Source organism: Poeciliopsis prolifica, unplaced genomic scaffold (assembly GCF_027474105.1).
Source record: "Poeciliopsis prolifica strain line A6 unplaced genomic scaffold, Auburn_PproV2 SCAFFOLD001, whole genome shotgun sequence".
Lineage (NCBI taxonomy): Eukaryota > Metazoa > Chordata > Actinopteri > Cyprinodontiformes > Poeciliidae > Poeciliopsis > Poeciliopsis prolifica.
Window position 1 is genome coordinate 3280764 of NW_026562376.1, and position 8270 is coordinate 3289033.

Sequence of the window (8270 nt, forward strand, 5' to 3'; positions counted from 1 at the left end):
AATATTCGAGATCATAACATCACCGTAACTTCTTGCTTCAGCCATTGTTTACGTCTGGATTTTCTGCATCTTGCTAGTGTAGGATTATCATGCAAGTCTCACGTCATTGATGAAAAAATTGGATAAAAAGCGACATGACCGATCTGACTAAAAAATGGAAAATTCAGATTTTTGGGGGGTGAAAAAGAATCTGAATTGAAATTGCCCTGAAAAAGCCTTGAGTCGTGTTTGTGTGTTTAGTCAGATTGATAAACAAGCCTCCAGTCACTAGGTGGCAGTGTTGCTCAAACGGATCAACAGGATACCAGTGAAAGAAGGAGCCAATCAGACACTGAGGTGTTCAGAGCTGATGGAGGAGAAGAAATGGAGAAGTTTGACTAAAACGGCAGCAGAGGCAAGTGAAGCCAATAATGTCAGTGTAAAAATGCATGTAACATTTGAATAGTTTTTCATTTGAGAATCACAGATAATGCAAATTTATCTCAAACACTTTTGTGTTTGAAAATTCAAACCTTTTCTAGAAAAAAATCAGGAATTTTAGATTAATCTCATAAATTTTATAGAAAAAAACAGAGCTTGAAAAAATGAAAATTTGTTAGAGAAAAATAAGAAATTTTGACAGTCTCAGAAATGTTCTTGAAAAACCTGGAAAATTTTGAAGGGTTGAAAATTTGCTTGAAAAAATACTTTTCTTGAAAAAGTTTTGAAATGTAAACTTTACAAACTTTGAATCTTCCAGATTTCTTTCTGGGAAATGTCAAAGTTTTGTTTGCCAAAATTGTTTTTGTAATTTTTTTTCCAAAAGACCTGCAGTTTCTTTAGTTTGTTTTCATAAAGAACGCCCAAGTTGGAGTTTTGCTGGTATTGAAATGTGTGCTGCAGGATGCGTCTCTTTGTGTCGGTGTGTCTTATTTCCTCGTCCTCCAACAGTAATTTGATTGGCTCTGAGTGAGGGGGATGTAAATGTCTGGTCGTGTCGAGCCAAACAAACCGTGTGCAGATGTGTGTGTTGTGTTTGTATTCATCCTCATCTCCTCTCAATGTCAGGAGGAGGCTGACAGTTGGACCTGATGCAGCATTATATTTTCTGCTCTATGGAAATTCACGGCCCGGTTTTACCAGCAGCTCACGCTCCTAACCCCTGTGCCCTCTTACTGCAGCCAGAAGGGCGTGAAGACGCGTAAACAACAGAAAACAGAGGCGGTGGACTCAGACTGACGAGGAGAAGAACAAATCAGCAGTTTTTATTTGATATGACTGATGGATGACCTTTGACTTCGACTCAATTTCAAGCCCTCCTCAGGACACACAGGAGTAGATTCTCTACCCTTTTCACATCATATGACATCTGGCACTCAGATATGTCCGACAGTTTGTGTACAAAAGCCAACCAGTTATCTTCTAAATCCAGATTTTTGGAGCTTAGAACAAGAACATTTATCATCATCACTGTTTCAACTGATTTAAGAGAGAAAGTCACAGAACTAATAATTATCTGTTCACTGTCTGTAGAAAACCTTTGAAATCAGGTGTTTTAGTAGTTTGGAAGGCTAAAAACTGCTAGCTAACAATTGTTACCATTGGTTTTAGCCATCAAGTTGTCAACACAATGCGGTGAATCCTAAATTCATGTTTGATATATAAAACAAAAAGGGACGCAGTGCTTTTTACTACACCATGATTCAAATTATTATCCAAGTGATATTTTCTCAGATTTTCTTAAATGGTCAATGCAAATGATGGTCAGTATAATTTCAAGTCATAAACTATTACAGTATAACTTTAATTTTACCGAACAAAGCTCCCATTGAGAATGAGGGGACCAATAGTCGGTTCATGCACCGCAAGCCTCTGGAGGATCGTCCACCTTCAGGCTCCAGCAGCTTCTAATAACTGTTTGCTGCTTTCTAAGGGCATTTTAACAGCTGCTCTCTTAATTTGTCCAACAGAAACCTTCCTCATTACGCCTTTATTTGTACAAACCATCTTTGTTCTGAATCAGCCACAAATCTCTTCGCAGTATGACAACGCTTCAGTTTTCATTAATAATGTTTTCATACCTTGTCATACGGCTCTACACTATCTGCTGATTTTCATCAGCAGAGATTCTTTCTCTTCCCCATGTTGCTGGAAGCCTGTGGCCTGCTGAATGATGTGGAACATCCTTCTGAAGTAGATTTTCTTTAATTGAGCTAAACTGATCAACCAGCTCTCTGAAATTAATTATAGTGATTCAAAGAAACACAATACCATCTATAAATTTAATAGCACAACAAAAAATGTCATTTTTATGACATGTAAATCCAATTTGCATAATAATTTGGGACACGGTGTATCAACACTTAGACCACTATATAACGGAGTCCAGTAAATGCTCTAATTTAGAAAAAATTAACAAATGTTAAAGTCCAGTTATTCTAGCTGGACTTTAACATGAAGACGTGATGTGGAATTTGATGCGACTCAATTCAGTTTTTTGAAAAAAGGCAAATTTCTAACACACCAAGTAGAGGAGGTATTTAAATGAGCGAATCGCCCACCGCTGTGTTCAGATGATCATTTTTTAATAATTGCAAAATAAATATCAAGCCTGAAAACATGAAACTTAAACGGACTGAATGTTTTGTTCTTTGTGTTGCAAATGTTTGAGTGTTTTTGGCGTTGAATCCTGAAACATAGTGGAGCTGTTGTCAGCCAGTTGCTACGGCAACGGGTCTGCCTGTAGGTTAGCAAACACAGAGCGAGAGAAAAGAATAACACAAATGGTTTTTCTGCATTTTCCTTCTCTTTGCTTTGATGCACTGAATCAGTAATACCTGTGTCTCTTGACAAATTGCTCCATAAGTACAAAAAATTCACTATTTGCCCTCCAGCTTTGTGCAAATGTGCAACATTTCACAATGTAATCAATGACATTCAGCGTGTCTTTTCAAAGTCATTTTCAAACATTATTTACAATAGAAAACATTTAAAGACCAATGTTTCCACTCCATGAAAGCCTGAAAAGCTCAGAAAATGACCATCATCCACGTCGAACAGCGGAGCAGCCTTCTCTCCTCATCTCTGATGTAAAACATCATCCAGGACTCAAACATGTCAGCCTGTAGCAGCGCGACATGACAGTAACTCCTGTCACACCGCTGATAGGAAGAGGCCAAACTGTGCCTCATGTTTATTTAAATTTGACCCATTATGACTCCTTGACCAGGTTAGGGCAGGTATGTGTTCTTAACGAAACATGTTTACTACATTTTTTTGTACAAAATCATTTTTCGATTGTAAGATTTTAGTCTGGTCAGTTCTGCCTATTTTGATCTCTTTTTAGAATGAGCTGTTTGAGAGCATCTTGTCACTTTAAATCTAAATATGCAGATTCTCAATGTTTACACTCGCATGTCAAAATGGCTGCAAACAGATACTCAGTTTCACAACCAGGCATTTTTGAAAAGCAGAAGTGGAGCCTCCCGCTCACCCAGAAAAAATGCAGCAAGTGGTTTCCGATTGGTAAGTCAACAGCAAAACATTTGTCTTTTCCAGCAGCCATTGTACAGTCCATACAGCTGTAAAACCAGCTGACCAAACGTGCTGGAGATCCTCTTGGGTTGCTAGGTAACGGGCAGAGCGCTGCTGGCGTTGCTAGGCAGCAACACGGTTACCTCTCGAATGTGACTTGAAATCAGGAAGTTTTTTGAAACGGCTCATTTAATTGATTAATTGATTTATTGGTTGTAGGGCTTCATGACCCCTTATGGACATTGTGAGGGCAGAGATCTGGTCAGCAGTCAGAAAACAGCTGAATCTCATGCTGAGATTTAAAGTCAGTCTTCAGTATCAGTCTGAAAACATTCATCTTGGGTTAATGGGAGGTTCTGGACTATTTCCTACCTGAATCAATTTTAGTCTTTAAATAACTCGAAGTTACAGAAAAGAAACAACATCTGAAAGCAACTCACGCCGTCAAAGAATATATTTGCAGTGAATATGAGATGCATTCAGTGCATGTCTCCCTCTGAACAGCGGCTGAATATATGCTGAGAGGTTTCATTATGTTCTCCTCTTTGGCGCGTTTTGTGTGGTTGTAACTCCGTGTTCTGGTCCTTCGCTCCCCCATCAACTGGGCTCATAACACAGAATCAACACGGTCAGGATCGGCTCGTGACATTGCACCTACAACGTGCTTCAAAGGAGTCAAACATATCACATCCGTCCAATCTCAGTGGTGAGTGTCTGGCTTTTTAATGCAGCCTATGAGGCGTTTCATAAAGCACAATAAGACACCTTGTTGAGTGGAAAGTTGATTCATATCCGTTTCTGTCATCTTAAACAAACCTGCATCACTGCAACACTCAGAAAAATGGACTTAATTGGCTGAAATAATTGCAATATTTAGGAAGTTTTTTTATTGACCAGCTTTATGATGCCATATCAGGGCCATTGTGGATAGAAAATAGGAGGAAGTTTGGGTCAAAAAACATAAATTTTTTGATTAATCTCAGAAATTTTCTCAAGAAATCTTGGAAATTTTTTCAGCTTGTAGAGTCAAAAATCTTTGATTTGAGTTTCAAAAGTAAAATATTCTTTACTTTTGGATCTCAAGACTTTCCAAGATTTTATCTGGAACACACTCTGAAAACTAATATAAACTGAATTAGAGAAAAAGCCAGAACAGAATAAAACTAAAACTATCCCTGATGCTTTCTGAAACGCTCCGAGTTTCCTGCATATGAGGACATTTATTTATTTGCAATATGATGATGACTGCATGTAATTCTTTGGAGGTTACCATAGATGTCAACATGCAATAAGTTGACAGAGCGCATCATGCTGCATGATGAGCCTCAGCTTTCCATCCGTATGCAGATAAAATGACAGTAACTGTGTGTAGAGTGGAAATTTCCTGCAATAACTGCTGATCCATGAATAGTCCCGCTAGCTGCTTCGCCACATGTCCTGTCATTGAGTGCCTAATTGGCACACACACACACACACACACACACACACACACACACACACACACACACACACACACACACACACACACACACACACACACACACACACACACACACACAGGGAGATAAATAAGAGCTTCGAATGAGCACGCACACATTTTTTTTCTTATTTCTACTATGGTACAGCCACACACACAAACTAGTAGAAACAAACAAATAAAAACACACCAGCAAACTAAGGCAGATAAAGAAGAAAAGACAATTAGAGGAGAAAAATGTCAGATCTGCGGCGGCGGATGGGATTCTTGAGTGAACCCTCACTGTGCTGAGACGGGAATTAACGGCGACTGTTGTCCCAGGAAAGCTGCCCTCTGGTCACCACGCTTCCCTATGGGGACGCTTCCAATCGGCAAAATCTGTCAACATTTCAAACAACTGATTTCTGCTGCAAAAACGTATCCTGCTGCATTTATTATCGCTCTGTGTAAATAACAGCTGAATGAACTTTTTCACAGATGGTTACATTTTAATCCAGGAGTGTCAAATTAAGGTCCAGTTATGGCAAAATAAACCTACAAAACTACAAATTCTACTGTTAAAATATGAATAAATGGGTATTTGTATTTTATTAAAGTTTGACAATATTAAATTTATTTTCACATTAATGTAATTTGGCAGAATGCAGATGAAATTTAATTTGACTGCTGAAATAGTATTTATTCACGTAATTGTTTTCTTGTAGGCTATATTTATGTGCGTTTCTAGAGTCCAGAGGCCCCTTAAAAAATTCTGGCGGGCTGGATTTGGCCCCCGAGCCTTGAGTTTGACACGTTTTAATCAGTCCAGGATATTGCTTATTTCAGCAACAGTGCAAAGTAATTTACATCATGAAACCTTAAAAACAACAACCAGTCACCACACTGCAAAAACAGAAAATCTGACTAATTATTTTGGTCCAGATTCTAGTGCAAATATTTTATTAATTATTATAAAACACAGTAACTTTTCAGCAAGAAATGTGAGTTTGTTTTAATTAATAATTCCTTCATATTGGTGAAATAGTACTCGTTTCATTCAGTGTTATATAAAGTACTGAAATCTCAGAGTCAAGTAAAAGTATAGATACCTCTCCAAAATATGACTTTGGTAAAAGTCATATTTACTTGAGTTACTTGAGTTAAAGTCTTAAAGTATCTGAAATGTCTTGTACTTTAGTATGGAAATTACTGTAAAAATGGATGTACTCAAGTAATGTAATGAAAAGTATAAGTAAAACATAAAACAAGGTAAATGCAGTTTGAATGACATTTTTTATATTTTGGCAAACTTGTCAAATACACTTAAAATAAGTGTGTCTGACAGGTCTGATCAGACCTGTCGCAGAAATCAATGTGACTAAAGATTAATATATCAGCACTGATGTTGATCGGTTTCGGACCGATCAATAAAACTGAATTGATACCAACAACTGACATTTATTTACATCTTGTTGCTGTCTATTTCTGGTCGTTTTTCTTTTCCAAATGTGTCAAAAAGGCAGAAAAATACATATAGTATTGCTAAATACTGGTTATCAGTCATAACATCAATATAAATATTAGTATCGGATATCAATATCGGCCCATTTTTTAATATCGTTGCATCGCTACTACACATGTTTGAGTTTCTCTAGATCTTCCGTGACGTTCGTCCTTTAATCCAGGAAATGTTCTTTGGGTGATAGAAGGCTGCATTTGTAACTGTCTTTATGTGACTCTGAAGGTTCAGAACCACAATTAGACAACACTTCTGCCAGTTTTATAACTGTCTTATTATTTTTATCAACTTTAATATTTCATCATGTCTCTAGCTGTGATGCACTTTGATCAGCTGAGGTTGTTGTAAATGTGTTATATAAATCAACTTTTGACTTTCTAGCTGTAATAACTGCAGCTGACTTCAGAAAAGTCCGAATATTGTACCTTCAGTTTGTTTCTGCTCAGTTGGAGAAGGTTTTGGCGCCTGCCTGGTTTGATTCATTCAGTTCGGATGAACGACATCATGGTGAAGAGCAGAGCATCATCTGCGTAACATGATAGTCGAATTTTTTGGCTTCATCAAGGAACAAGGGTAACAATCCAGTGAAGAAGAGCAAACGCTTCCCTCAGGGAGAAGCTAAATAAAATGGTGGAAACGGTTGTTAGAACCTCGCGCCCCTCAATCAAATTTGGACTAAGTTAATTATCAGATTCTGAAGAGCCTGTTCAAGCTGCTGGCAGCAGACAGTTCATTAAGGACACGTCACCGCTTTGTTACCCGAGCAACTCCCGGGGATCGATGCATAATGCACTTTTTGTTTATGAAGATGGAGGGAAAAAAGGAGGAGAGAGGACAAACTAATTGAGTTCCCGTAATTATTATCCTGCTAGCCTCCTGACCCTGGTGCAGAAACCCGACCTGTCAGTAATTGTTTTGCTTTTCCACCTCGGATGGGACTTGGTGTAATTGTTCCCGGCTGATTCCGTCACAAATCCTCCCGTCTCATGTCAGGAGGAGAAGAAAAACACTTTTCTTTCCTCCTCTTCCTCATTCCTCCACATAATCTGATGGCAGGTGTAATTGAAAACAACAGTCAGCTGTTAGTCCAAGCAAACAGCCCTAATATGGAATCACACACTGTAACTACAACCCAGTCTGTGGCGCTCAGGCTGTTTGTGTTTTTTTAATTGCTCCTCATCCTCCTCCCTGCTCTTCCTCCTGTCGCTCCTCACTGTGTTGCATTTGAAAAATAATGTGCGCTAACGCCGGCCCTAATTGGCTGTCACTGTGTGCTTGAGAATGTGAAGCCACTTCCTCGACATAATCATGTTTACACACGAGCGCCGGGTCCCAGGCTGTTGGCTCGCCTCTTTTCAGCTTGTTTAGGGTGTAATTTACTGTAAAATTGGAGATGATAGTCACTCACACACACAGATGCACGCAGCAAATTAGAGCCACTGCATATAGAAAAAAATAAGAGAAAAATCTCAGAAATTTCCTGGAAAACACAAGGACATTTCTGAGATCTAAAAGTGGAAAAGTTGTGGGGAACAATATCAGAAATTTTACTTTTAATCTCAGAAATTTTCTAGAAAAAACAAGAACGTTTTAGATGCAAGTCAAAAATTTGTCATAAAAAACCCCAAGTCCCACATATGTTGATTTTTTTGCTCTGAGTTTTTTGTTAAAAGTCTCATTTTGTTAAAAAGTCTTTTTTTCTTAATTTTTTTATCATAAATGAAAATTTTAATCACTTTTGGTGAATATGTGATATAATTTTCCTCAAAATAAATTGCTAAA